The sequence below is a fragment of the Carlito syrichta genome, unplaced genomic scaffold, assembly GCF_000164805.1.
Source record: "Carlito syrichta isolate Samal-C Ts95f unplaced genomic scaffold, Tarsius_syrichta-2.0.1 Scaffold288318, whole genome shotgun sequence".
Lineage (NCBI taxonomy): Eukaryota > Metazoa > Chordata > Mammalia > Primates > Tarsiidae > Carlito > Carlito syrichta.
In genome coordinates, this window is record NW_007232414.1 from 240,736 (window position 1) to 250,773 (window position 10,038).

The window sequence follows — 10,038 nt, forward strand, 5'->3', positions numbered from 1 at the left end:
TCTAATAGTTCTGTTTTTTTCTTTATGACATTATTGATGTCCTTAGAAACTTGCTGCAGGTGAACTAAAAGAAGATAAAAACGATCTCTAAGATTAGGAAAACACAATGAAATTGAATCTCTCAAATGTATTTGCAATGAACACACATTATCTGGCACTATAAAAATAAAGCAATGTTTTAGTTTCATTTTTGTGCCACAGATAGCAAGTTTTAGTCAGTTACTTTTTACAAGTATGAAAATATACAGGTCAATAAGAATCCTGTTTTAAAAGATTTCTCTTTAAAGTTTTTTCGAATATCAAGTAATACTTGGTCCTTCCCTGGTTGCTCTCCATCCAAAGACACTACTCTTCTTATCAAATGTCAAAACTTCAAATAGTTTTACTATCTTTGGTGAAAAAACAGATGATAGAAAAAGCAACCACCCTAGATCCATACCATGTCTCTCCTCCAACTATCAAGACAAACAAGCAGTTGCCTTTGAAAAAACCCTTCATGGCCGGGCCTGGTGGCACAGCCTGTAATCCCAGCACTTTGGGAGGCCAAGGTGAGAGGATTACCTGAGCCCACGGGTTCGAGACCCGCTTGGCCAACTTGGCGAGATCTCATCTCTACAATAAATAAAAATTAGCCTGGCGTGGTAGCGCGCGCCTGTAGTTCCGGCTACTTGGAAGGCTGAGGCAGAAGGATCGCTGGAGTCCAGCAGGACGAGGCTGCGGTGGCCGGGAGCATGCCACTGCACTCCAGTCTGGGCAACAGAATGAGACTCCAACTCAAAACCCCCCCCCCACAAAACAAAACAAAACAAAACAAACAAAAAATAAATAAATAAAAATAAAAACCCTTCATTATGGCACATTTGACAACTTCCAGGCAATCGTTTCAATTTCATGGAAGGCACATTCATAGTATGGATAGATTGGCTGCACCAAGCCCTCCAATGACTTCCTGCTGCCCAGCAGGCTGTCCTTCCAGAAAGACAGTGTAGGAGCTCCTGAGCCATGCTTCATGAAATCATAGTGCAATGGTTACAACCACGGAGTTACCACATACGCTCTCAAGGATTTAGATAAAACACATTCCCTTAAGACTTTTAATCTCCAAGATGAGAATGTTACCTCCCACCTAAGGTGAACAACATGCAAGCAGCTCCCTCTCCAGGTGAGTCTCACTTGCGAAGCGTCTAGAGCAAAGCCTACTATACCAGAACTCTCTGACAGGCACTTGATTCTCTTATCTGGCCCCAATCTTATCTTCTCCTTGTCCACCATAAGAGCTCTGCAGATTAGGATTCTAAACACCAGGAATGCTGTATGTCAGTTCATGTCAATGTACTCCCTCCACATTTTACACTCATGTCATCAGCAGTTTCCTAACCATTTCTGTGCAAGGATAAACCTGAATCCCAGTCTCTCTACTTCTGTGTTCTCCTACTTCTGTTAATATCTCAATAAGTGATAACACGCTCTACACTGTATTTTAGGTTTCAACACAAGAAGAATAAATTTTTTAAGAAATGAGAAAACAACTAGACATCAGAATTCACCGTATTTACTCGTAGTTGAAGTAGAACCCACAGTGGTGAGAAAATACTGCAAATAAAGAAGCTGCCTAAATCTTACCTTGATATCCCGCAGACTTTATCTACGAAAGAAAGAAGCAAAATTAAATTTCATGTCAAAGCATATTAAGAAATACTTACATTTCCTAATAAAATAATAAAATTCATAATCCAATGAAATCACAATAATCTTTTAGTCCAATATCCTTAATTCTTAATGCATGGCTTAGTCAACTATTCCCCCAAATATGGCATTTTGGTATGCTGAGTACTTTGAAGGATAGGTCATTTCAAGGCCTCAAAAATAAGCCTCAGAACCAAGATCTCTTCCTGACCTTCCCCCACTTTCTCTCTCTGCTCTTTTTTTTTCTGGAGTCCCATGAAGGAGAGCTTTCTTTCATGTCTCCTGGTCTGATTAAAGGAAGATTCTCCAGAAGAAATTCAATTGTCTTAAAACACCCTCTCCAGGATTCTCATCAAATATCCAGGAAAGGTTAACCACTGGAGTAGAGAAAACATTAAAAGTCATCTCCATGCCAAGACAGACTTATCGTTTATTCTTATGAGGACAGCATCAAAAAAGTACCTGGGAGATGCTATCTGTATAAAAGACAAGCTGAGTTCACAGTGCAATTCTTTCCCTCACCTTCCTGCAATTGTTGCTAAGTCCAGATCACAGAGGAATCTTACCGCAGGTCAAGTGTTTTCTATGGACTAATTCATGTCCCCTCAAAATCACTGGCTGTCCTTCTATATTGCCTATATCGCCATCTCCATCTCCCCTAGGAGGAGTATGCTATTTTTAAAAAAAATTTTTCCACTTTCCAAAAATTTTATTAAAGAAAAAAGTATTGGTGGTGAATCTCTACAACAAGGTCAATGTTCTGGGATTCTTCCCTTGAAAATGTAATATTTGATTTCCAAACACATGCCACAAGTGTACATGGTTCCCAAACTGTACTAGGTAGGTGAGAAGCTGAAATTCTGAAGTGCTCATCTTCCAACTTTCCCCAGTCTGTGGTCTGTCTTTGGATCAGCAATAATTGCCTGAGCAGTGACTATGGCTTCATGAATTTTTGTCTGTAGCTCTCTGAGCTCTTCTACATGCAGCAATCGCAGAATCTGAGCAGCTTCATTAAGAACTGTGTCTCCTGTGTCAAAACCAAGAATATGTTTGTCTAAAGCAGCAGGCATACCCTCTTTGATTGATTTGCTTTAGCAACTGCATCCTGTGTCAAGTGCTCCTGAACCAAAATGCAAATTGCCTTAAGCATTACCAGTAATCATCATGACACTGGGTCTGAAGGAGGTTAGCCAAAGCCATCACACCAGCCTTAAAATCAGGATGACTTACATCCAGATTGATCAATGGCTCTGCATTTTTAGTCACCTAGTCTGCATTTTTTGCATTATCAGATACTAGCCCCTTGTATTTTTCAGCATTATCTCCATATTCAAGTCTAACAGCTAACCAAGAAGCCAGTCCATGAATCTTGAAAGGACAGTTAACATCGCTGAGATACTTTTCAAAAAACGTGGGCCAGTCACTGCTGTGGATGTTTCTTAAATTACCTCTGTCTTCAGTCTTGTAGTGTCTGGTTTTCTGGTCTTCAAGCCAAACAATAAAGTTTTGAAATTCTGTTTCATCTCTGCAGTTGAAGCCGGCCGGGTTGTGGTAGTCGAGAGCCATCAGCCTCTGTTGGAACATGGTCCCAGTGGCCGGGTATGGTCCACCTGGCCAGGTATGGTCCACCTGGCCTCGGTTGGAAGCAGAGAAGTGAGGACTAACAGCAGCAGTGCAAGCACCGGCGATTCGGCGTGAGCAGGAAGGTGCTATTTAAACATCAAACATCTAGTACTTCTTGAGGTCCTATATTTTGTATGGCATTTGTGTTTGGGGACATCAAAAGGTTTGTACGCATTTTTTTCCCTGCAAAGCTGTCTACTGTCACCTTATTTCAGTAGTGAACTCGCACACTGAAGAGAGGAAACCTTCCTTCCACCCATACAACAGAATTAAAAATACAAAAAGTCAGAAAGAATTTCCTATTTTAGGGGTAATACTTTATAAACGATTTTTCATAAAGAACACAAATAGAAATAACTTGTTTTTATCAAAGCTATGTTTACTTTCTATAAAAAGAATCACCAATCTATATGCATTTTTCAGTGAAAATGGCAGATATTTTAAAAATTATGTTAAAAAAACATTTATCTAATTTTGTGTGTAAATTAGAATATTCATAATAAGCCTAGAACTAAAAGTTGTTTTAAAAGCTTCCTAAGAACCCAACAAAGGCAAAATCTGTGCACTAACATATACCTCAATATCTCACCAGAAAGCTCCTTAAAACTTTATACAGAGTTGAATGTTTGAGAATTAAAAAGCAGTTTGAACAAATCAGGTCTTATGTTTTATCCAGATCACAAGACAAGGGTCGTGAAGTCAGAGAGGCAGTAGGAGATGGCTAAAGAAAATTCACAAGCAACAACACAGAAGACAGCTGGCATTTGAAGGAAAAACAGAAAGTGCTTCCTAAACACAGACATCACAGAAATAGAATCCAGGCAGAATTTTATTTGCACACCACGTAAAGACACATTTTCTTGATCACTAAAACATAATTCCACCATTGAAAGGGCCAATTGGTGATAAGATGCTGAGGCCAGTCCCCCAAACTTGCCAAGATAGTGTAATATGGCAGCATCAAGGAGCCACTTATAATCCTATTACCATTGATAATGCATCTAGGATCACTAACAGGTATTCATGGATATTCACTTTTCACCATACCAAGTTCAAGATACAATGAGTTTCCTTGCCCCATTCACCTCCATCCCTCAAGCAGGAGCAAATGGAAAAAACAACGAGTTCATCAATTACTTATTCTTTAGATTTTGTTTTTAAAAGAAATATTTATAACTCTTTTTGAATAAGAGGAGTCTTCAAAAAGTTCTTGGAAAATGTTTTTTATGGAAAATGATGCATGAATTTCACATTTTTGGCACCAAAATTAATTCGTACTAACTTGTTATAACATGTCTCGACAGGAGCTAATCTAAGGAAATAAAAAAAAGATATCAGCCAGGCTTGGTGGCTCAGCCTGTAATCCCGTGCCTTTGGGAGGCTGAGGTGAGTGGATTGCCTGAGCCCGAGGGTTCGAGACCCGCCTGGGCAGTGAGACCTCATCTCTACAATAAATCAAAAAGTCAGCCAGGCGTGGTAGGGCACACCTGTAGTTCCAGCTATTCGGTAGGCTGAGGCTGAAGGATCGCCGGAGCCCAGCAGGTCGAGGCTGTGGTGGCTGGGAGCAGCCACTGCACTCCAGTCTGGGCGACAGAGTGAGAATCCAACTAAAAAAAAAAAAAAAAAGATATCAAATGGAAACCACCCCCTCATCAGATCAACATGAATTCTACTAAATTTGAAGCAAGAGCACCACATTTCTGGGAAAGTTGGATAGACGAATAACAAAACATTGACACCACATCACAGATCCAAGAAGTTTAGAGCAGCATAAAAAATCCTACATGGAGACACGCATAATATCCAATCTACAAAATTCACAGACAAAGACAAAAATCATGGAAGAAGCCACAGAGAAAATGAAAATCTTACTTTTAGAGTAAGAAAGGTAAGAACGATATCAGACTTCTCACCAGAAGCCATACAATCAAAACATGAAATAAAATAGAGTGCTAAAACAAATACTATCAACCTTGAACCCTGTATTCAGAAGAACTATGCTTCAAAAGTGAAGGAGAAATGGACACTATCTCACACAAACATGAATTGAGGGAATGTGTCCCTAGGAGAATTGCCTAGAGAGAAGACAAATAATATCAGTCAGCAACTTTGACAAACAAAATGCAAGAAAGGACATTAGATAAGAAAAATTACAAAGGTAAATGTTTTCTTATCCTTCATTGATCCAATAGATAACAGCAGGGTCCCAATAATAATAGTAATAAAGAGGAAAAAGAATAATAGAAAAATGCATTTTCAGGAGTACTGAAAATGTCTGCTGAGAGATATCCACACTTCTCTGGAAGAGGTGTAGTGTTATTGGAGAGAGGACATGGATTACTTAAAAATGTCTTTTTCGAACTCAAGGACAACATCTGATAAAAGTAAAAGAGTAAAGAAATGTAATAAGTATAAATGACAAATGAACAGAAAAGAAGATATGATATTCTACTAAATTCTGAATAAAACTAGAAAAGATAAAGCAAGAATAGAAGACAAAAGAAAAAAACAAGGACAACAAATAGAAAACTAACATATACTGGAAATATTAATGCAAACATATCAATAATCACTTTTAAAACAATTGGTCTAAAAACACCAATTTAAAAACAGTGACTTGAAGGTGCATAATAAAACAAAACACAACAATATTATGTCTATAAAAAATCCACTTTTAGCATAAAGACACCGATACATTAATAGTAAAGGAAGACAGAAAAGACATACATTGCTATCATTATTTTTAAAAGCTGGAACAGTTATTTTAATTTCACACAATACACATTACAGAGAAAGGAAAAGTACCTGGAATCAAAAGAAGTTCAAAATTAATAGTGATGTGGTTGATTATACAAGAAGACATGACAATCCTTAACAAGTGAGAACCTAACAACAGAACTTCAAAACACATGAAGCAAAAACTGATAGAACTGCAGGGAGAAACAGATGAATCCAAATTATAGCTGGGAACTTCAAAACCCCTCTTCAGTTACTCACAAATTCAGTGTTTAGAAAATCAATAAGGATATAGTTGATCTGAACTGATCAATCAATTGAAATGATTTCCATCTATAAACTTCAACTTACAACAGATTATTCATTCTTATCCATCTCACATCTAGTATTCAGCAAGACAGACCTCATTCCAGGCTACAAAACACAGCTTAATAAATAGTAAAGAAAATATGTCACAGAAAGCTTGCTTAGGACCACAAAATCTGGAACCAAATAACACAAAGATTTGCTGGAAAACTGCAAAGCATTCGAAGGTTACACAACATACTTCTAAAGAACACATGTGTCCAAAAATTGGTCTCAAAAGAAGTTAAAAAATATTTGTAACAAAATGACAGTAAAATAGGAAATAAAGAAAACAATGATATGCAGTGAGGGCAGTGAGACAAGAGAAATTTGCAACACTGAAATTACATAAAAGGTTCAGTGACTGTAAATGTTTCTTCTTATTTATGAACGTAAGTGTATCTGTATGATATGTTCATATACTCACATCAAGGATCCAGAAGAAAATGGCAAAAGCAATCAATTCCAAGAAGGCAGCAAGAATGACAGTCTTCCAAGGAATTCCCAAAAAGTCAGACTCAGGAACAAAGCAGTTATGCCCCATATGGACTTGCTGGAATAATAATATTTGAAATAATGAAAAGGCTTAATGACATTAGCAATATATCAGCCAAAAAGAATCATATTTAGAAATCCTAAACCGCTTTCAAGATGTAACCATACATCTCAGATATCTCCTTAGGGGATTCCACTGCTCAAAAGATTGAAAGTTCCCAGTCTCATGTTTCTTGCATGGCTATAGTGTTGATAGTCATTGCAAATGTGGGGTGTCTTTTTATTTTGGGTCAAAAATAATTATCTTTTTTTAAAAAATTAAATCACTTAGAATTGATGCAAAATTGTATGAGATTTTTATGTACAATTTGGTGTTTTACAGTGTAAGTATTTTGTGAAGTGGTTAAATCTAGCTAATTAACAAATGCATGAGTCACATTGATACGGGATATCTTGAAGCAAGATGCAGTTTCTGGGTCATGACTGGCCCTGCTCCTTCCTGTACTAGATGTTGAGCTAGAATCCCCCTGAATCATACTTTCCTCTTAGATTAGGTGAATCTTTATCATAAGATTTAGTATAAGTCAAAAAAGACAATACAAACTCTTTATTTGGAAATTATGAAATTTTGTACTTAAAAAAACCAAGGGGGAAGGATGAAAATGATACTAATGATGTGTAAGATTCTTGATATTAGTTCTATGGAGTTGTATATGAATGAAGTAAGACTTCCACTAAAGTCAGATGGATCCTGAGAGTTGTGTTGCATAGATTCTTCTGGATTTAGTGGTGGATGCTGTTGTAAATGCAATATCTTAATTTTTAATGCTTCTTTCAAAATGCTGAATGAACATAGTCCACTTAACAGATCTGACTCACTGAGTCAAGAATGGAAAGGATTGTATTACTGGTATATTCAACTTGTGAACAATTTCAGAAACATTGTGCTGAGCAGAATAAGGCAGACACAAAGGAATGCAAAAGGCATGCAAGAATCTCTATATACGAAATTCTAGAATAAGCAAATGTACCATGTATGATAACAAGGAGCTCTGGAGACAGTGTGAGGTCACTTTCTGGGGTGACATAATATGTTAGATCTTGAAAGGGGCTTGGGTTATGCCTGGATACATTTTTAAAAAATCAGTATACATATACTTTAGAGTTGAATATCTTGTTCTATGTGAATTTCCCGGAAAAATGAATTTTGTGAGAAATATTTATTTCTAAGTAAGGACTGTCATGCTAAACTATTTAACTGGACACGTATTGCTATTTGCAATCGGGAAATTGAAATTACATACAAAACAAGATCTCTCGTACAGTTTTCCACTTTCAGTGACTCTAAGTAATTTTTACAAAAAAAAAAAATTGTATGATACCACATTGGAATGACAGAGGAATTCTTGGATGAAAAGATATGAGTTAAATAATCTAGAGTAAAATATTAATAAGTCAATGCTGCATATTTGGATATTTTCCTAATAAATTATTGGTGGTCATTAACAAAATTACTTGTCTCATGTCAGTGTTTTTCTCTTGAGTCAGAGTTCCAGAACAACAATTTTTATTCCACGGTTTTCTAAAATTTCAGGCACAATCTCAGTTGGATTATCCTCAGTCAATTCATCAGAGAGTTGCAAAATGCAAGGATACTCTAGGTCATCTTGCAGAGGTGCTGCATTCTGGGTTTTTGTCTTAAGAGCAAACCCAGTGGGAGAAACAGGTCTCATATCACTTTTGAATGTGAAGGAGAAACACACTGCATTTTATGCACACAAATGAATTCCACTTATCAATAAAAAGGAACAAGCTATTAACATTTAATGCAATATGGAAAAACCTCAAAATGATTCTGATGGCTTACAGACTGTATGCTTCCAAAAGGAGATATTTACTTTACATGTGACTTTACCACACTTTAACTGTAGTAATAAAATCTGAGACACAAGCTGTTAGCTTTGTTTTCCTCAAGAAACAATTACAAATGTTTTAGAAATTATTAGCAAAATTTTACTTATAAGTTATGGAGTCAATTTCAGCTTAGAAATATACTCAAACACATAGTGGATCTGAAGCTTAGGTTTCTTTTGAATAATCATAAACTACTTGGGTAAAATTCTTTGGAAAACTTTCAAAAATATGCAAAAATTGCATGGAAGATGAACAAATAAAAATGTCATAAGCATACAAATGAAAATACTACATAGTTATGTTTGTGTATATATAGGAACCAGTGAGATAGGCAGTTGATATTAAAATAATGCCTAGGTTATTATTCCAACAAATATTTCATATAGATTGTTGTTTAGTCCAAGTTTCTAAAAACGTTGGTGTCTTTTTTCTTTTTATTTATTTATTTATTTATATTTTTGAGTTGGAGTCTCACTCTGTCACCCAGACTGGAGTGCAGTGGCTTTCTCCCTGCCACGGCAGCCTCGACCTGCTGGGCTCCGGTGATCCTTCCGCTGCAACCTTCCAAGTAGCTGGAACTACAGGCGCACACTATCACGCCCGGCTATTTTATTATTATTATTATTATTTTGATTTATTGTAGAGATGCGGTCTCACCAAGTTGCCTAGGCGGGTCTCGAACCCGCGGGCTCAGGCATGGAGTCTTTTTTCAATGTTCACTTTGTTTCTGAATAAGGGCACTTAATGTCAGATTTTTGAAGTCCATATACATTTAAATAATAGTGATCTTGTAATTATAATTAAAAGTATGCAAACTGAAGTTTTGTAAAACACACTACCAAATAGCCAATAATAAGATTTCACCTTCATAGTTTACAGCAGTGCACCCAAATCAGTCAGTAGCAACCTTGGAAACCCCTTTGTAAAGGAATGCAAACTTTCTGGAGTGTATGGTCATCCGAAAAAGAGGCAAACCTATCATTTTACAAAAACTAGATTTATAATTACTTGTGAAGAAAATAAATTCACAATATAATTCACACCAGTCCACACTGCAAGACTCAGATTTGTGCAAATTCAACCTTTCTAGAAAGTAGCCTCTGAACTCTATGACACTTTCGCTTTCAGCCTCACAGTGGTGAGCAGTGTGTGCTCCTGGGAAGGCTGCAAGGTCTTAGAGTAGCCTGTCTCTGAAAGGAGCATGCCATACAATTCTCCACCACGAAATCGTATAATTGA

General features: G+C 36.8%; 1 pseudogene; it reads right to left on the minus strand.

Moving 5' to 3' along the window:
• Positions 1–2,555: 2,555 nt before the first annotated feature.
• LOC103255651 lies at positions 2,556–3,270 on the minus strand (annotated as a pseudogene).
• Positions 3,271–10,038: the final 6,768 nt, after the last annotated feature.